Here is a 21,657-nt window from a genome sequence, read left to right on the forward strand (position 1 = left end):
TAATAAAATTAACTGTCAAAAATCATTTCCAAGGCCGGGGTTTAGAATTTGTTCAAGTCTGTTTTCGCTTTTATCGGAGCCGGTTCATGATAGTTTAAAATTTCCGTATGCTAATTGAATATTTCAATAGTCGACTAGCCACTTTTACAATTCCGGTGACGAATTCTAGCGGTGGGTGCAGAAAACAGGCGTGATTCGTGTCCAGATATGTAATTTAAAACACATTTTGCGAATATTCATCACGTTCGACATTTTTAAAAAGAATTCTAAGTTGAAATCCGTGTTCGAGGCCAGAGTTTTGTATTATAAGTGTATTTGCAACATGAAAACGTAAATTTTCTCGTTACCCAGCTGATTTGATAGTCGACGTAGCTGCGCCGGCAGCGAATTCTAGTGGCGGTGCTGAAACTATGATTGATTACGTTTTATGTATTAGGCTAATAGTTACTCAATGCAGAAAGAACTGTATGTAGTAAGTAATTTAACTGATATTATTTAATGAATCTTGTACAATATTGACGAATCTTTAACTCTTACGCTTTATGGTTGTATTTTATGTTTGTGATGTTTTATTATCTGCTACATTTTATATCATGTATATACTAATTTAAATTTAACAACAATAATTCAGTATTTTGCCTTCCTCAACTGTTGGCAGACCGTACGTTTTATATCAACATTGCAGTTACTTTAAATTAATGATATCAACATTATGGCAATGAAGACAGTCTTTCCGTTTATTTCTAACTAAAACATTTTTCTCCACATTCATGCCTGTTTGCTAAAATCAGACCTGTATAAATCTACTGTAGTGTTCAGTCCATATTTTTTTCAATGCCAGCTTCTGTTAGTTGTACGTTTCAGCATTTCGGTATTTCTGTGCATGTTGGCTATCGTGCTAAGCTGGGATTTGCTATCCTTCCCTTTGTCTGCGGGACCAACTAGCATTTTGTATTCTGGTAGCTTGACAAGTTCATGTAGAGTTATTTTTTCACACCCCTTTGCTTAAAGTAGTGGGTGTAGAAATTTTGCACTTAGTATCAGTATCTGTACTTTACAGTGCTCTAATTTGAAGTATGGTGCATATTCGTAACCATATATGAGGGCGGAACTACACCAATGAGGACGAAGTTGATTGAATATGAGTACACAAGTTGGCTGCTGGCAAGACTTCACAAACTTCATCATGATTAATGTAAGGCCGGTGTCGACGTACAATGTGGCCTTTTATTAGTGTTGGTGTGGTTTATTACAAATCAAGGCTCAGGTTACTTATTGCTCGCAGTGCTTGTACTTAGGATAAAGTAGAATGGTTATTCTTTAGGCTGATGACGTATAGATGTGCATTTAACTTGCTAAAACATTCAGTAGTGCAACAAACTGACTTTAGCTGGTGTTAATACTTTCATGAATGTCCTAATGTTGACAGTCGAAATGTATGGATGGCAAAAAAAAAATTGTTTCAAGGGATTTTAGTGCGATTCTTCATGAAAAAAATTTTTTTTTTCTCTTTCGTTGGTGCTGTTTTGTTATTTCAAACATCGGCTTCAACGTTAAGCTGGACCACACTACCCACTCGCCGGACGTTTCACAGTGCTGCACAGTTACTCTTCTCGGGACTGTAGTTGCTGTTGCCGCCGCCTCGGGCCGTTTCCGTTTTATCAAGGACCGCTGTTTTTGTTCCGTTGTCGAGTTTCTCCCTGGCTTACGGGCATCGATGTGGACGAAGCCTTGTTCCGTTACCCTGTTTCGATGCGCACGCGTGGTGAGCTTTCTAAACCTCGTTCATATGGAAGGTGAACTTCCAACGACCTCAGCTGTAGTAGTTTTTTTCTCTCACGAAACTGAATTACCACGTGTCTCGTAAAGACGCTGGCGATTTCAATACAGATTATGTATTTTTCAACTCATAAGTTTATAAAAAAAAATTTTATACACCACATTTTTAAAATGGACTAGAAAGTATAAAATAATTTCTTCCGGCTCCATACAGATGTAGAAACTCATACAGATTGCCTTGAAAATTTGTGACTGTGAATTTTTAATACCTATGAGATTACTTGTAAGATTTAAAACTAAATAAAATGTGTTCGTGGAGTGAAACTTCTTGCTTATTAGTTATAGAGAGAAATTATTAATATATTTTTATTGAACAAAATATATTAATTGAGAATAGTAAGGATGCGGGTATGATCACAAATAATAAAAATACTCACTTAACACTGTTTAGCAATACTGATTTACACAAGTAATTAAATTAATAATACATACATGAAAGAACAATATTTTCTTTAGAATATGGACCGTGGCGCGGTGCACTACAATAATCTCAAACCCCGTTGTGTGGCCCTCTGCCCAAATATTCCCTTAAGTCGGGATGGCGTCAGGTGCAGGCGGGTCCCTACCGCCGCGACCCGCCTATCCCTGCAGCATGGCAGGGTTCACTGAGCCACACGCCACCGGTGGAGCCCGCCCAAGGCTGCTCCAGAGATCACCGCCCGCGCCAACGGCCCCGGAGTGGGGATAGCTCGACGCGCCAACCTCAAGAAACAACCGCACATATGCAAGTGCGTGAGTGCGCAAGAGCGCGAGGGCGCAAATGCTCTAATGCGCGAGTGGGCAAGTGCACAAGATGGCGAGTGTGCAAGAGTATGCAAATGTGTGCAAAAAGTATATCATCGCGCAAAAGTGTGCAAAAAGGGCAAAAGTGTGCAGGCGTACAAAAGTGTGCAAGTGTGCAAAAGTAAGCAAACTTTTGCAAATGTGCAAAATTGTGCAAGTGTGGGCAAAAGTAGGTTCAAGTGTGTGCTAAAGTGTGTGCAAATGTGTGCAATTGTTTGAGCCATCTCCCCACGGCGTACCTAACTATTCCCTTCCTCTCCCGTTTACTCCACGACTCCACCACATATCTAGCAGTTTACCCTCACACGATCGGAATTTTCGTAACGTTTAAAAATTGTTACACCCTCAGCAAATAAGTTTCACTTCAAAACGTTTGGGGTGTACAATATATAATAGCAAGAAGTGTAGGGAGTAACTGTCATTGAGAAAACTCGCACAACAGTTCATATCATTTTCAGTGCAGTAAAATAGTTAGTAACGAGGTATAAAAATTCACCATGACGAATTTTCAGAACAATATGTATGGGGTTATAAATCTATATGGGGCTGACAGAAATTATACGAGGGCTGTTTTTTTTTTTTCAACCTCTGATGGGCTATAAAAACGACAAATTTACATGACATAATAAGTTTACTAAAAGTACGGCAGGGTCTTACTTATTTTTCTACATAATCGCCAAAACGATCGAGGCATTTGTCATATCGTAACACAAGCTCCTCGATGCCTTCTTGGAAGAAGTTAGCCGCCGGTGAGTAGAGACACAGGGCCAGCGCCTGGCTCTCCCTCTCCCTCACGGCGCCGCTTTGAGGCGGATGGCCGAATATAGCGGCGCATCCTGCCCCACTATTCACAAAAATAATTTAGATTAATTCTTGACACGAGAGTCAGTGTAAATTTATCTCTTTTATAGCCCATCGGAGGTTTTAAAAAATTAGGCCTCTTATACCTTTTAGTCCGTTTGAAAAACATGGTATTTTAAGAAATTAATCAAATAATTATTTTATGCATTTTAGTCTTGTGTGTCCATTGTCATCCAGTTCTGAGCTATGTTCAAAGTTTCAAGTGTGTAGCTTTTCAGAAAGTTAGCTTAAATTCGATTGCAAGATTTTTACCGAACAGACAAACAGACGGACAAGAAAGCGAGTTAATAAAAACGTGATAAAATACATGCGTTTTCATTTAATTTTTTTCTTAATGCGGCTTTGTTTTGTAATTTGCTCCAGTTTTCGAGCGCAGCTGTGGCGTGTGTGTTTCTGGGATCGGTGCTCAATTCGACAGACGTAACCAGCCCGAGTTTCGCTATCTGGCTCGGATCGATGACTAGAATGTTCGCCACTCGTGTTCCATGACATTGCGGTGTACAATACATTCGCCGCATCAAGTCGTAGCTCGGAATTGGATTTCGGAATTCCACCTACCAGACCTACTTACGAGTTCCGCCGACATCCAGGAAAGTTGGCCCGCGCTTGCGTAATGAAGTCTTCGTCTAGATACCTCAACGAAACCGCAGTAGTGTAGCAAGGCTTAGTAAAGTTCTTCTGGGCTACTATAATATTACATTCATTTTCAAATAAATTAGTTATTTGAAACGCCTGCCTGCGAATGAGTGTAAAAAAATTATATTTGAAGTACTAAGCTCCTTAAATAAGGTAACAAGCAGCTGAATAAAATTAAAACAGACTCGGTTAACATGAACACACGTGGATTTTGGTATTTTCTGTAGTGGAACGACTGATTGGTGGTCGGACGATAATCATTTTCACCTACCACCAGAACCCGATGAGTTATATATTTTGTATTTTTTTTTATAAACTATTTACCGGACTGGTTATTTTAACCAAAATTTTACTTATCTTACTAATTAGTTAAATAAAAGGTTTTAGTATAATTATTTTGATGTGTAAACTCTTAGCTCTCGGAATACGCATGTAGTAGGAGTAATTTCTTGGAAATGGAACGTAAGTCATGACCGGAAAAGTTTAAACAAGTTGGTGTACCCACGTATAGCAATATAAACCCCTTATTTACTCTTTCATAAATATTAGGGGACATAACAAACATATCGGTGTGCCAAATATAAATTTATGACAGTGGAACTACACTGGAACATATTTGGTAAACTAAAATAGTCATAGTAAAAAGTAATTTCGCTTTTTAAAATACTTAAGAAAATTGGCATTACATGTTTTATATATATGTAATATATATAAATTACATATTCTCCTTCGTAAGTCCCAACTGGCTTAGTAGCACAGCGGTAGAGCGCGCTTGATGACCTCAATGAACATGGTTCAAACCTCGACACTGGAAAAACTTCGTTGTACTTTTTAAATAACATTATAATATAATATTACATAATAATAATGTTGACAGCTCAGTAAGGTTACTGTTTATTTGTAGGAAGTATTTATAGACTGGTTTCATTCACTAAGCAAAAACAAATATACAAACATACTTAGTGCTACAAAATGTGTTTTAAAATGTTTCCGTTTAATATTTTAGCTATATCATAGAAGTATAACTTGTAACTGTTTAGTGAATTTTAACAAGATGGCCAGTGTTTTAATAAAATACCTTGTCGAAATTTATGTCCAAAGACGAGGTTTAGTATTTTTTTCAAGTATTTTTCTTTTTTATCGGAGCCGTTTATAACGTTTTAAAATTTTGTATTGTTTCTTGCTGATATTTGCGCGTAATGATGGCAGACGTTTACGATTCAGGCAACGAATTCTAGCTGCGGGCGCAGAAAGTACGTGTGTGATCTGCGTCCAGAAATGTTGTTTCTTGAAATGCGAATATTTTACTTATCAATATTTTTTTAATAATCCTACATTAAATTTTGTGTCTGAATTGCGTATTATAAGTTTATGTGCAACATGAACAACATGAGAACACATGTGCCAGGTTCAGATGTTTACACATCCTTGGCGAGTACTGAAAGACTTGCTCACTTTTTTTTTGTTCTCTACATACCAATTAACGGTGTGTTTTATTACTCGTTTATAGTTTATTTGATAATTATTTTATTTATCTGCTAATATATTTTATGGATTTTAATGCTCTCTTGATAAATTTGCTTTATCATTTAAATGACATAAAATGTACCCGGGTTTTGGTGTTTATTTTGTGTAGAGAGGTAATGCAATTACATCAGACTCACATTCGTTATGACTCGGCTTAAAATCTTTGCCTAACACATTTTGATTTTTTTTCTAAGGTAGATACTGCAGTCCATGGCCAGCTTCAACTTCAATGCCGAACTACGTAAAAAAAATGTAATTTACTTATGCGTACATTTTTACGGCTTGCCGGTTAGATTTTCTTCAACTTTATGTTCTTAGGCCAAAATGCAGATTGCACATTTTTTTAAAGGTGGACTCACAATTATACGTCATATCCGTCCGTCGCCCATGCATCCGATCGTCCGTCCTTCTGTCCGTCCGTCAACAAGCCGAGCGATTCACAAAGATCCGCACGTCCATCAAGTAATTTTCCATTTTGAAGTTGTCACCTGACTAGAAGGCTTAAATAGCGGTGCAAATTTATTCTGTACAGGTATATTAGCTGAAGATCCTAAAAGTTAAGTACTTTAACTCATTTTTTTCGCTCTGATCTTTATTAAAATATTTTTAGTGTTAAAAATATGTTAAAACATAAGTTAAAAACGTTAAGTTGAAGCAGCTAAATAAATAAACTGAAGAACCTTTGAAGATAGTAAAGGTTTCCAGCAATAATGTCTAGCTAAAATTTTGGAGGTTATTTCGTCCGTCAGTCCGTCAAAAGTTAAAGCTCGGTAAGGTTTTGACTGATGGACTGACGGACGGGAGGATGGGATTTTCCGGGCGATCTGATTGGCTGCAGGTCACGTGATTGACGGACGGATGAAACTGATCATTGTGAGTCCAGCTTAACTTGTTCAGTAAACTGAACCAAACCAGTGATGAAGCAGGTTATTAAGATGTCATGTTCTCGCTAGGAATCGAATTACGAGTGCCCCGTCGCAAGACGTATTCCCGCCGCGACGGGAAGTCTCTGACCGCGCCCGACAGAGCGCGAGGTGTGCTGACTGCACGCTAACCTCCGTAACTGTTCCTTATTGCGTGTTCAGCTGTGTTTCAACTCAAATATTACAGTAACCAAGTAATATGATGTGTTTGTTACCGAAATATATTTGATTTTGAAAACATGTATAAAACTAAGGATTATTGTTACCGGTAATGGTTCCTTATTGCATATCCAGTTCATATCAAAGTTTTATAATTTATATTTTCAAAAATCAAAAATATTTTGGCTATGATACAGTTTTTCATCACAAGCACATTTAACTGCTGACTAAATTGTAATATTTCACGTTAAAAAGCAACTGTATAAGTTAAACGGAACAATTTCTCCCGGGGACATTGTTCCTTATCACGTATACAATTTATATCAAAGCTTTATAATGTATATCATCAAAATCAAAAATATTTTGGTAATTGGGTAATTGTTCCACTGCCAGGCAGTGAGGGGCAGCTTTCCAACTAGGTGATCCTAGTTCAATTCCCGGCCGAGTTGAGCCCGTATTGTTTGCGAGTTGAAACGTGGTGGACGTTGCCGTGAGCCGGTTTGTTTCCTCGGAGTTCTCCCATTTCATCCTCCCCCCCCCCCCCAACTCCACCATTAATGCCTCAATGCTCCAATCACTTCTCTTCTTATCGTCTTGACATGTTAAGGGTGAAAGATAGACGTATAAAGACGCCATCTTGGTTTAAAAAGATTTTAGGCATAAAATATTTTTTGTCATTTATAAATATAGTGTGGTGTCGTGTCACGTTCTTTACCTTTGGTTGTATTTCATATTTTTAACTTTATAAGACTCAGTATTCGACATCCAAAGATCTGACACAACTCTGTGGCTTTTAATATACTCTATTTTTCTTAAGAACATAAAACACAAACTTAACAACAAACATACACAAAGTATTTTAAAACACTGATATGTTAAAATAACTTACAAGTATTAAAAATATTTTAATATTATTTTTAGTTAGAAAACAATACTTTACTTTAATAAAATCAAGAAAATAGTGATTTCCTACCTTACCTAAGAATTAGGCTGGTACTCCTAATTTCAAAAGTTCAAAGGTTGGTTAATATTGTTCATGAATTAATTTAACTAACGTTAAGCACTTGATATCAGTCCTTAATTATCAGGATACAAACCAAAGGAATTATAAGAATTTAATATTTAGTCAGTTAGAAGCAGAGGTCCTTAAATCCCAGTACATTACCTCTAGATTTAGCTTTTAACTATTACAGACTAAAGTTCTTATCAAAGCTTGCTGGTTCATCAATTTAAGTTCAGGCAGCAAAAATAATTATATAATTTCATTTTGTGAACAGTTAAACTCACCCATAAGATACCAAAATGGTTATGGCCATTTAAAAACTCAACCACTGATTTTTATATACTTGAATATCCTGGTTCACTATAACATCATTTTTAAAACAATTCAGGCAATATCATAAGTTAATACATCATATGACTATTGCGCCAAACAAACTTACAACCAATCCTTTTGCTTAACTTAACTAGACGTTAAAAAGGTTTTCCATATCACAGCTAGCACAATATCATCTCTAACATACAAATTACTGCATTTTTGATTATAAAAATGAACAAATAACTTTTAAAATACACAGATAAAAGATTTCAAAACATGACACTAAAAGAAAATGCATAGGTGTACAGTTCCGAAGAGGTAGGTATTACAAGGCTATGGGGTTAAAATATATATTAAAAGTAAATTTTCAGTAAGCATCTTTACTTATGTAATAGTAAATTGTTCACCAAATAGTATATTCCTATGTGAAGACATTGGTGTTATGTACAGAATTTATTTATTATTGGGGTGATTAAACTGAAATAGTACTGTCACAAAAATTATGTTATAGTCTGAAAATCTGTTAAAGTGTGATTTTGGTCCAAATGAAGGCAAAAAATTTTATCATAAAAAACAAAACATTTTTGCATAAAAAAATTGGTTGTCTGTAAAGTCTGTTTACGGACGATAGTTTAACCTGACATCGTCATTACAAAACATTGATGAAATGATTGCATACTTTTATGAATAAAATTGAATCATTTTTATTGAATTATCACTATTTTGTATGGATACAAAGGAGTGAAATGAAATCTACAATTTAATTGATAAATTTACTTTTATTTGCACTCATTAATTCAAATATGTTTATTACTTTAACGAAGAGATTATTTTAACTATAACTTTTATACATGTTTGATATTTAACTTCTTCCAATCTGTGTTATTCTGTTAAGGATAGAACGATGATGGGAAAAGTAGGAAACGAATGGGAGTGTTTCAAGTTTAATGTGCCTCGAAAAGGTCAAATCGATGGATGTTCCAATCGAGTGGAAGAGAGATAGATGCGGCGCAAGCGTACAATGAGCGTAACGGGACAATGTGCGTAACGGGACAACGAGTCATCCTTTTTCGTGCGTGCAGCCGGCGTTCATCGATTTATTAGACGTTGTCACGTCAAAATGTTAGAAACAATATGGCGTCGTATAGTTCCTATCTCTCGCCCTTACGCCCGTTCATTTTGGTATTACAGTGGAGCGAGGTGTGCGATGGGGGAACGTTCGGGAAGACCTTGGTTTGAATTCCGATCCATTTCTGTGGGAAATGCATGGGTGGTTTCTAGCAGTGGACAATAATTCGTATGCCTCTAGAGACGCTTTAAACCACAGAGTAAGTAAAGGAAGACAGACACTTCATTCCCAAAAATTCCTCATTTGGTAGTCTCTTTTAGGGGTGGTGGGGGGTATTAGGTTTCCTTATAGTACTGTTGCCCCCCCCCCCCCCTTGAGAGGGGAAACAAGAGGAAGGGTTGATTAGTGCTAACACTAAAACAGTGTTGTGAGAAACACGAGAAATGTTTATTGAAATTAAAGTTCAACAAACGAACACTTTAAAATGCTTGAAGACATTTACAGCATCGCGCCGTTACTGGAAGTACTCCAAAAGCGTAACTATGAAACAAAACAAGAAGTCCAAGTTAACAAAAGTCAACTTTATCATTAACACAAATCAATTATCAAAGCTATTTTCATCGTAAACATGAAACAATTATTATGCAACAGTAAAGGAAAAATATTATATTACAATACTGTTTACAAAAATACAAATGACTGCAAATGGGTTTATTGAGACTAACTGCAACGGTTTAAATATGGCTCTGAAAAAACGTATTTCAACTATATACAAAACAATTGCTATTAACTTACCCTATAAAATAACAGACCTGGAAAACATTAAAATACTGGAACTCGTTGCATTTCGTATATAGTCTTTATCAAACCATATATCAAACTGTTTGTCAAACTTTCGTACCTATTAGGTGTGTTCGGTGCTAAACAAAAGGGACACTGAAGTTAAGTCCCTCGGTTATTCGGGTGATGACTCATACGACACTCGCCTTAGAGATCGTTGACTGAGGGTCCAGTCCAGGACCTCGCTGCAGCGAGTCTTCTCGTAGTCGTGGTGCCTGCCGGGTAGCGCCCTCCTCCCTAACCACGCTGGCACGCACCGGGTGTAGAACACCAAGCTCTGAAGACGACTCCAACAGCTGGGCGAGAGAGCAGTCACACCTCGCTCTGCCGACTAGTCGACACTCGTGACCTGGAGAATTACCGTCAAGTCAACTTCTCCAAGTTGTTCCCATTGCGATGTTCTGTCGGTTACATAGACTCGTCACACTTCAGTACCTCCCACTTCGTCTAACACCTAAGTCCAATGTTTGTAAGTCAAAGTCGGATGATTACTGCTCTGCCTTAATGTCATCCACTGCCCCAGTCACACACATTAAGTCCTCTGTATAGTCTTCGACATGTGCCCTTATAGCAGTGATTCCCTTACACTCACCCACTCGCACTCGCTTGTCGAGTAAACAAAACAAAGTCGTCGGTGAATAATTTTATACCTTGGTGGTGACTTTCCCTTACCCAAAGGTCGCAAATCATCTGAGTGTCTTTTAACAATTTACTCGCTCAGCGATTACCCACTTGCTCCATGAGTGGCATCGATGAGTATGTGAACGAATTAGGCTACCACCTCTGCGGCTATTTCCTGCTGGCACCTCGGCGCTGAACGGGCTAAATCCAAACTTACTTGAAAAAGTTAAAGTCCAACTTACTCACCGCTGAGGCCAAGTACAATGCGCAGGTTGTTGTGAAATAGGGCAGAGTGACGTTGCTAAATTGATGTGGTGACGGGCAGCGTAACATCGGGGTGAGAGCTTCCTCCTCAGCTCTCCGAAGACTCCGAAGACTCTAGGCCAAACCTGCCCCTTACATACGCCCTCGGCTGGTATCGACTTCGTGGGAGAACCCTCCAGAAACATGGAGTTACTTCTCCGGCTCCGGGGAAGGGTGGAGGTGTGGTGAGGTCAGGTGACCAGTCACGTGGTTCACCCTCGGGCGCACCTTGGAGTCGCTGTGTATGAAGTATGCTTGAGGGATGGGCAACCGGAAGCGCCTTGCTGTCCTGCGGTGGTGTCACATCCAAAGGTTAACTCACAAAACATCGTTAAAATCGGTTTAACTTTGCGGGTGGAAAACCAACCGCAACAGTACCAACCTCGTACAGTAAATACAGTAAACCAATCCATATAATAATATGTCAAAAATAAATATTTTAAATATGTATCGATACTAATATATTGCATACTAATGCTAATAATTAATATATTAGTGTTAAAAGTTTAGTTTCTTCCTTTTTTTAATTCATTTATCATTTAAATAATGCAAAAAAAAATGGCAATGCAGGGTGGTATTTTCTTTGATTTTTTTTCTTTCCTTACATATACCTTTGATTTTTTTAGTCACTCTCGTTCCGGCGAAGTTTTTGTTTATAACTCGTATCTAACATGTTGTCCGGCTTATTTTCAATCAAAATTTTCATTTTATTTAGCAGAGAAACCACAAAGTGTACAAGTGTACAAAAACAAAATTAAGTTTAAAAGTGTCCACACAATGGAGGTGATAATTTAAATCTACAAAAGTTGTATAGGTTTCCAGCCACTAAAGATTTAAATATGCAAATGAATTTTATTTGGGTTATCAGAATATTATTTTCGCTCGAATACAAAACATACTTTTAAATCCTACTGCTTTTGCATTATTTCGAAGTTGATAATAGCACAGGGACTCACTTAGTAAGAGCTTCGTAGCCCCTGTCTAGTGCCGGGAAGCCTAATATTCACTAAGACTTTTTCGGCGAGCCCACTATCCACTAAGATCATTCGGCAAACTCAAATATTTACCTTTGTGTAACTTGGATGTGCGAAGAGTTCCGACCTTTACCGAAGCTCGCCGCTCGCTCGTGCAATTTCGGTAGCACCTATTATATGGCGAGCTACAGTAAAAATACTGTGATATCGTGTGTATCTTTGGTTATGTTAGGTTAGCTACAGTACGAATACTATAAAATAATATGGGAAATTTATTACGTTCAGTTATATATTTTTTAATTTGTAATTCTCAATCACAGTAATTTAATGCAACCAACTTAACCTAAATAACCGTCCACTCTTTTAAAGTATTTTTAATGTATCTAACTTTATGTCCACAAAATTAAATGTATATTTAATTTACTAACCATTCTCACGATATCACAAATATGTTATATTTACACCTTACCTAAAATGGTAAACGACTAACATTTAGTAACTTTTATTTTTTTTATATCCGGGAAAGTACCTTTCCTTGAGAATTATCAATGTTTTAACAAATCAACATAAAACTTTCAAACAAATACAGCACATACGCTGTAAATGAAATTTAAAATTAATATCCTGGGGTGTTTAGATATTAAGTAAATATAGGGGGGGGGGGGGGAACGAGACAGTGACTGATTTTTAAGGTCCTTTCATTATTGTAGTAAGTTGTTTGCAAGCACAGTAGGGACGCAAAAAATAAATGTCCAAGTTACACAAAAGTAAATAATAGGGGTGTGCCGAAAACACTCAGTGAAATGTAGGTTTGCCATGTAGTGCCAGCCGCCTGCTTTCGCCACGCCATCTCCTGGTTTCTTCGTGAGGTGCGGAAGTTTGTCCTGCTTGCAGAACGGCTGGAGAACCAGGCCACCCCTCGCGCGAAGTGCCGGTCTAATGGGCTCCTCTGCGACCCTCTCATTCGTCTCTCTCGTCTTGGTGCGCCTGAGCGCACTTCTTCCTGCCGAACTTCGACTATCGACTTCGCTATCGACTGGTGTGATGCACTTGTAGCAGCTAGCGCGAGTTGCATTGTGCAAATACTGTGTTCCAAGCATGTTTTACGTTCGAATGAGTAACTTCTGATGTAAACATCTTAGCTCTAGTTATAGAGTAATTTTGTGAATGTAACGGAAATGTGTAACCACGGTGCTGCCATCTGTGGCGGAAGGCGCGTACCAAAATTTTATAGAGACAAAGATAAACGTTATATTATTAACGGTTTAATTAATTTTTACAAGATGGCAGTATTTTAGTAACATTCCTTGAAATACAGGTCCATTGCCGGAGTTTGGTATTTTTTAAGTCTTTTTTCGATTTCATCGGAGCCATTTCATTATATAGTTAACCCTTTCGCTCTCCAAATCGAATGATTCGATAGACAACTTAGCTACTCCGGCAGCAAATTATAGCGGCGGGTGAGGAAACTACTTGTGATTTGCTTCAAGAAATGTAGTTGAAAACACAATTTTCCTATATTTGTCACTCCGCGTTATTTTTAAGAATGCTACGTTAAATTTCGTGTCCGAGTTTCGTACTATGGGTGTATATGCAACATGACAACACGAATGTGCTCGTGGTGAGTACTGAAAAATTCGCTCACGTGTTTTTTTTTTGTAAGGGCTCTAATTAATACTTTTTAAATTTCATTATTAGAGCCATGAATTTTTCGCAAAAAAAAAAAACTTTTATAACTTTGTAGCTCTGCCTGTGTTTCGTGGCCGGCTGGTTTTATTTCAGATACATGTCTACTGTCAGTACACCAGTCATAGTCATCCAGTACGGGAGCGAACGCGTCCTGACTGGCGCGGCCAAATAGGCCAATGGCTTCGCTTGCAGACGGCCGCCGCCTGTTACAAGGAAACACTTGGTCGCACATGCCTTATAGAAGTCTAATGAGTGATCAGTAATTTTTCACGAAAAATACATTCCTCTGTGCATTATAAATATGCGAACTCAGCAAATAAAGTGAAAATTTTTCAAACAAAAATCACTTAGTGCATGGCAGAGAAAATATAACTATAAGATACAGTCGGGAACTTTAATGTTCTATTTCTCTGTATATTTTTTTTTCATTTTTGTAAATGTTACAAACATAAACATACAAGCTTATAATACTGTCCAAACTTTATTTTTTTTTTAGAATAATTTACCTCTCTTTGCAATGTAGTGTCTGTTTTTGTTTGTAAACGATATCGGGAAATATGACCAAACCTCGTCTAAACCTCATTTTGTTTGTTTAGGTTCCTCAAAGCTATTTTCCGTAACTGTTATTGGTATATCTATGTTGGCTCGTGATTACTAGCCTTGATTACCCGGGAGTTAAGTGAGTTTCCTTTGGTTTTGTCTCGTTCTTTTTACTCCTTTGTGATTCTCATTTTCACTATAAAATTATACAACTATGAAGTCATTGCTATAACCCGTTCCCCGCAGTTTATATTGTGTTTCATGAAATTGCAGATTAGTACGTATATTCGTTCCGCAATCAAATTTGGTGCAACAAACCCACCGATCCACGCATTCCTTACTGAAAATCGAATAACAATCTAACTGACCCGGTGGCACTCTTTGATAGATTCTAAGAATTAAAATTATCGGTATCCGACATTTCTTCTCTTAATAGCCACGGCATGTTAATTTGAAATCTGTTTTTGGAAGATTCGTTTGTTGAAATATACCACCCTTCTTAGGGCTTGGTCTCAGTGCCGAGTTGGTTCTTCCATTCTTCCATTCTTTGGTTATTAGACCTACTTCCATTGAATGTATTTTCTTGTGAATATACTGTATTACAATAGCTCTCTGGTATTTTTTGTCGCGTCACATATTTTCTGAACCAGATATTTACTTTATTTACTTTTTTTAACTATAAATGTGTACGCAAGTGATCATCATAATTACGAACACTACGTAACGCATTCCTGCCAATATATGTTTACTTTTATTTAATTTGAGATTAAATACAAAATTCGAGGGATCTATGGTAAAAAAATTAACCTGAAAATTACTTAAACAAAAATCACTTGCAAGTTACTTAAGTAACCAATATTGCGTGTGACCGGGCCCTAATACTAAGCAATCGACATTAAAAACGGGCTTGTAAAATAAGCATACGTAACATTTAACCTTCAGCCATAATTTCTTTAAGTTGCCTCAGCAATAATTATAGCGATGCGCTTTTTCATAGCCAAGAGCATATGCATAATTTCATTTCGGGCTTTGGGGGGGGGGGGGAGAAGGGTTTAGAGAACTACTTGCCCTTTATTTGCTTTATAATTCTTTCCTTCTTTTTTTAGTAGGAGTGATAGGTTTAGATAAATATTCGAGGATTTCCGGAGGGGGAGGTGTGTTTGTATATCCCCTCATCGACTTCCCCCGCCCCCTTGCCGGCGTAAGACCTTGTGATAGCATTTTCACTGTTCACGATGTGACCTTCCTTGTCTGGAGATGTTTTAACTGAACAAATATTATTGTTGGATCAAGTGCTGTGTGCTGAGCAACTTGCAACAGAGGAATAGCACGTACAGTCCGGGCGATACGGGTTAGATTACCGAAGGTGTCGAGCCAGAATATTTCGCAAAGGGAAGATGTGGCGGACGTTGCTGTGGGCCAGTGGTTTTTTTTTTTTTCCTCGAGTTCCTCAGTCTTCGTGAATGCATTACCTTCTGTGCTCCATCCAAACGTTTCATCCCTCGTCCGTTTGTAACGAACTCGATGTCTACGACCGAGCGTGGTGGCGCAGTGGTAACACACTGGCCTTGCATTCCAGAGGACCCGAGTTCGAATTCCTGGACTTTCATCCTGATTTCGGATTACAGTAGTTTCCCGAGATCATTCGAGGCACGTGCTAGGGGGGTAGGGGGGGCAGGATGCTTGCACCAAGCCAAATTAGTTTTATTTTAAGGTGTCCGCCTAGTAAGAGGTGTATTCGTGTTGGTGAATCAGGTTGATAAGTGCGACGCTCGCTGGTCCTTCCAGCGCGGTATCTCCTCTAAACGCAATGTTCTGAACTGGCGCACATCTTGCTCGTCGTGCATAGGACAACTGCGATATTTTAACCTTAAAATAACATTAAATGACGAAGAAATGAATATGGCGGGATGCAAGTCCCTAAAATGCTTTCAAGAATCTGTATTGAGTGTTTCATACTTAAAAATTCATTTTAAACAAGAAATTTAGCCATTTTTACTTTTGTAACAAGAAAGTTTTAAAACGGAACACGGAAACAGGACTACTCGTATGTTCTTAGCTTAATCTTAAATGCTCTTTATAAGCAGGCACAACTCAAATATCTTGAGCAGTTCTTTAAATAGCAATGTTATTTCTGAATCTCTGCGCACCGTATGCGTTCCCTTAAACTTTTTATTTTTATTTTGATTGTGTGATGTTTTAGTACTCTTTTTTTTATTTTATGTGACGCTTATTAAGTATTCTGAGTGAGACATCATATTACATTCAATCATTTCTTAAGTTCGCAACCATGCTGATCAAACTACCACACTTCCAGTCCCGCACCGGCTCACGATGTGCGAATCTGCACGAGTCATTGTCTCGTGATTCCCTAATGGTGCTTGTTTAGGAGAAGCCAGTCGTTATTATTTTCATGTTCTATCATTTCGTCTCTCTTTTTTTATATAATTAAAATTGCAACTAAAACGAGGGTTTTTCACAAAGGTTGTCAGGTATGTGAATTCATTTGTGAGACTTAGAATGTGTTAAAGAGATCATGCATTATATATTAATTTCGAAATTCTGTGCCTTTAAATTGTTACTGTTTTGCTTGACGTATTGATCTTACACCAAGGTGGTTAGAGACAGTAACACACAGCGAGATGGAACAAGTAGTGGGGATGGAATCGTCCATGACCTGGTTAGGTATCATCCCATGCCTGTAGGGAAACTGAGATCAGGATGGATAGGCATTCTCACCCGGGGCCTCTGAAATGGAAGTCCAGAGCATCACCACAACGTCACCTCGTGAGCCTACCACGTGAAGCGCGCGCCATGTCGAGGCGATGCCAGCCGGTGACTTTCTTGGTGGTTTAATAACGAAAGAAATAATGGATTAAATAAAGGGTAGAAATTTTAAAAACGTGACGAAAACTTTCTTTTCCCCACGCCCCTGTTTCGTCTCCGATTTGTGTCAGTTTTAATCTCTTTATTTAATATAGTCTTGATATTGTGGACATCTCCACATAACCTAATTATTTGTTCATATTTATTTTTCTCTTCATTTAAAGGAGATCGTATTTTCTTTATCTATTTACAACATCCATAAAAATATTTTATATCCTGGCAACTAAACCGGTATTTCTACATTATTGCTATGTCAATCTAGTAGTAAAATGACGGAAATGCAGCAGTAAAAACGAACTGGGATTGTGGGATGTGTGTGTGGTGTTTGTTTTTCCGTGGTCTTATCTGGCCCCAGCTTGTTTGCGTTCCGTCGGGGATTGTGTTCCCTCTCGCTGCGCCGCGGCGGAGAGACGCGGGCGGTCCGTGTGCCGTGTTCGCCCGCCCTCGGGCCCCTGCACGGACTTGCGTCCGCCGTCCGTCCGTCCGTCCGTCCGTCCGTCCGTCCGTCCGTCAGCTAGCCGAGCGATTCACAGTGATCCGCACGTCCCAGTTATCAATTTTAATACAATCATTTGTAAGCGTTGTAGATTGTTGTAACCTTTATAGATAAGCGCATACGTGAGTACCTACTGCTTTGTTCTTTTCTCGCTTGCAGCGCTATCTACGCAAAATGGCGACTCCTGAACTTAATTGCCTCAATGAGTAGAGGGTGAACCTGATTTGTCAATATTTTTAAACGAGAGTGTTTGAACGTCCAAGTCCCTGACCGTTGGATTAGACGTAATGGTCGAAACGACAGAGCTCTTTTTCGATGGTCTCCACGTTCACCTGACATAACGCCATCCGATTTTTTTTTTTTTAGGCTTTATAAAAGATCGTTTCTACGTTCCGCCGCTACCTAATGATTTCCCAGAGTTGAGACAGAATTGAAGAGGCTATTGCTATTGTGGGAAGAATTGGACATAGGTTGTATGTGTGCTGTATAACTAAAGGTGCACATGTTAAACATTGGTAAGAAAATCTAGGTTAGCTTACCTTCAATATTATGTATGATTATTTTTTAAATAATATAAATTAAACTGTTACAATATGCATGCCCTTGAATTTGGGACATTCAATAATGAACCGTCATTTTTTTTTTTTTTTTTTTTTACTTGTGTGTGCAACTGATTAGAAGGCTTGAATTTTTGTGAAAATTTGTCTTGTAAATTTTTTTAGTTTGACGCTCATGTACGCTAAGCACTCGTAAATAATTAAACTTTCTTTTTCGTTGTCGTGCGTTATTAATTACACTTTCGTGTCTTGGTCGATTTTTGTTTCAAATATCAAACTTGAAATCGTGTTCAAACGCAAGTTAAAAACATAATATGGAAGTAACGCAGTAAATAAACAAACACAATCTTTTAAAACAAAGACACTGTCTTTCAGGAATTTTGAGGTTATTATTTGATCCGTCCAGCCGTTTAAAGTTAGAGCTTAAGGTTTTGACGGACGATCGGATGGAAATTTTCAAGCCATCTGATTGACTGTAGGTCGCGTGATTGATGGACGTATGCTATGGATCATTGCGAGTCCAGCTTTACGCTCGAATCACAGGAGCTCGACGGCGCGACGCGTAGGACGCGATTCAACACAAAATATCGCTTTGTTGTGAACATGCGGGTTTTCGCCCACGCGGAGAGCAAAAGTAAATTATTTAACATAAAATATTTCTTGTCATTACATATGCACCAAAAATACGACAGCCATCAAAATTTGCAGGTTTTTTAAATCTACGTGTTTAATTGAAACTTAACATTCAGTTGAAAAAAAATCATTTGTGCGTGAAAATATTTCAGAAATTTCACAAATAAATCTAGCAAACAAAACCTCAATAAATACACGAGTAATAATATTGTAATGAGTGGGAAATATAGGTCTAGAAATGATAGCCAAAATAACTAATTGCAGTTTTATTTATTAATTTATAATCACACTGTTTCTTAAATTACATTTTAACTGTCTGTCCACAAATTAATCACACTTATTACTCTGCCCACTAGAGCTCAGCTCGACTGTGGCTATCTCTACTGTTCATCTCTTACTACTCACCTCGGTCCCAACACACTGTTCCGCGTTTTCGCTCGTTCGCCGCGCTGCGATACTCTCCTCCGATGCTCCGATCTTTGTTCACGAAGCCCGTTGCTCGTCGCCCGCTATCTCTCACCAATGGTCAGTTACCCTTTTCACGCTATTTCTCTTATATAACCATGAGGATTCGCCGTTATCGCCACCAACCTCGCAGGTTTAGTCCGTATATTATATATCTTCCAATTCACTCCGTGGAAAGGTCTGTTAGCCCTCCGAAGTGTTGTATTCCTCAAAGATCCCTTGACTGGACACTCGAAGCGGCGAGAACAATGGTATTGTATCTAGGGACTTGCCGAACCCTCGAGAGGGATGGATAGGCGCTGCTGATAATCGGATGTGCGTGTAGCTGTATTGGGAGGGATGGATGGCACTTGTCCGGGAGAAGGTGGGCCCCCGCTGGCCGACGCACCGGGCTGACTGGCCTGTCTCGTCCTTAGCATTCTCATAACAATCGTATTACCACAACCTACCAGTTTAACCGTCTTTCGGAAAAAAATATTCTTAATAATAATAATAATAATAATTTATTTCCCCTTGTTTATACTTTTGTCTACAATATTCACTTAATTAACCAGGAAATTTAGCACTCACGAAAGCAAGCTCGTATGTGAGTGCATCTAGTCACTTCAAATTACATGCGGTATTTTGACAAATGCAAACATTTATAAATGTATAACAACTGAAAAATAAATATTTAAAATATAACATAAGAAACCTTACATCAGTTTTATAAAGTTGAAAGTTAAAAAGAGCAATTTATTAAAATGCAATATAATGTATAAACAAGAAACGTATAAATTATAACATTGTTACATAAATAAATGAAAATATAGTTCAATAAAAATTAGTATTTAAAGTAAAGTACAAGTACAAAGTTATAACAATATATTTAAAAACATACTTAAATACTAAAGAAATCTCTTTATCAGTTAAATTATCTGGCCAAATATCAACATTTTTTTATGTGAAAATAATTTTTAGTTTTTAGTTTTCCAGGAAGAATAACAATTTTTGGAAGCAAAAATTCTAAAGATCTCTGAGATATTGTTTGATGAAATAGAGGGATTTGTAAATTTATGTTCTGTCTATGCCGTGTAGGATAGTTATGATCTACATAATTTAACTGATTTTCCCTTTGATACATATTAATTATTGCAGCTCTAATAAACAATATTTTAATATAAAATACATTTAATAGTTTAAAACATTCCTTGTATGTGTACATGTGTTTTTTTAAATAACTCTTAAAATAAGTTTTTGAATTGTTATAAGTGGCTTAAGGGTGTATGTCCCATTTCAGGTCATGATTTTAGATTTATATTAATCACTGATCAACTTTTAGACATTCTCAATCTTTTAACTTTCACGAAATGAAAAATATATATAGTTGCATACTTTTTGCATAATTAGCTGCCAAAGTTACATTTTTAACCTTTTTGGGTTGTACAAATAAGGAGAATTTAATTTATTACAGAACTGAAACTTTTTAGGATTAACTGCAATGCCACTGGCTACTTCAAGAAATGGTTTGCATTTCTATCACAAAAACTCATTTCATGTTTCTTGGCTGTCAAAATCATAAAAATTTTGAGAATTTTGAAATGTCAGGTAAAATTAATTAATATTTTCTGAAAGAAATGCAAACCATTTCTTGAAGTAGCCAGTGGCATTGCAGTTAATCCTAAAAAGTTTCAGTTCTGCAATAAATTAAATTCTCCTTATTTGTACAACCCAAAAAGGTTAAAAATGTAACTTTGGCAGCTAATTATGCAAAAAGTATGCAACTATATATATTTTTCATTTCGTGAAAGTTAAACAATTGAAAATGTCTAAAAGTTGATCAGTGATTAATTTAAATCTAAAATCATGACCTGGAACGGGACATACGCCCTTAATTGACGTTTTGCTTATCCCTCCCCAAGCCAGAATGCCATACTGTATAACAGACTGAAAAAAATCAAAGTAAACCATTGTAATACATTCAATAGATAATATTGATCGTAGTTCAACGAATTTATACACCATTTTTCGAATTTTGTGTGTAAGATAAGAAACATGTTTATCTCATTTTAGAAAAGAGTCTAGCACTATACCTAAGTATTTTATATCCTGTACTCTTTCTATGTCACTACATTTTTCATAGTTAACGTTTATTTCGTTACATACATGAATTTTTATTTCATGTTCGATAGGTTGACCCAAAATGTTGGCAGAGAAAGTAAAATATTTGGTTTTATTTATGTTAAGAGAAAGAAAACTATCATCTCATATTTCTTTAATATTTTTTAAGTTCTTTATTTACCGTTTCAAAAACCGAAGACCAATTGTCGGATGAATATAAAATTGCAGTATCATTTGCAAAAGAAACTATCTGCCCCGTTATGTCTAAGTTACATAAATCATTTATATATATATATATATATATATATATATATATATATAAAAGAAACATTATTGGCCCAAGAACACTGCCTTGTTAGACTTCCTATATTTATTATTTACTTTGTCTCTCAGAGACCTGCCCTCCAAATAACTTTAAACCAAGTATTTGCCAAACCT

The 21,657-nt window shown here is 37.2% G+C and overlaps 1 protein-coding gene across 1 annotated transcript in view; it reads left to right on the top strand.

Moving 5' to 3' along the window:
- The window catches only part of LOC134536067 (protein furry), a 737,387-nt gene that overhangs the window by 467,270 nt on the left and 248,460 nt on the right, over positions 1-21,657 (top strand). The window lies entirely within an intron of this gene.

This window comes from Bacillus rossius, chromosome 1, assembly GCF_032445375.1.
Source record: "Bacillus rossius redtenbacheri isolate Brsri chromosome 1, Brsri_v3, whole genome shotgun sequence".
In the NCBI taxonomy this organism is placed as follows: domain Eukaryota; kingdom Metazoa; phylum Arthropoda; class Insecta; order Phasmatodea; family Bacillidae; genus Bacillus; species Bacillus rossius.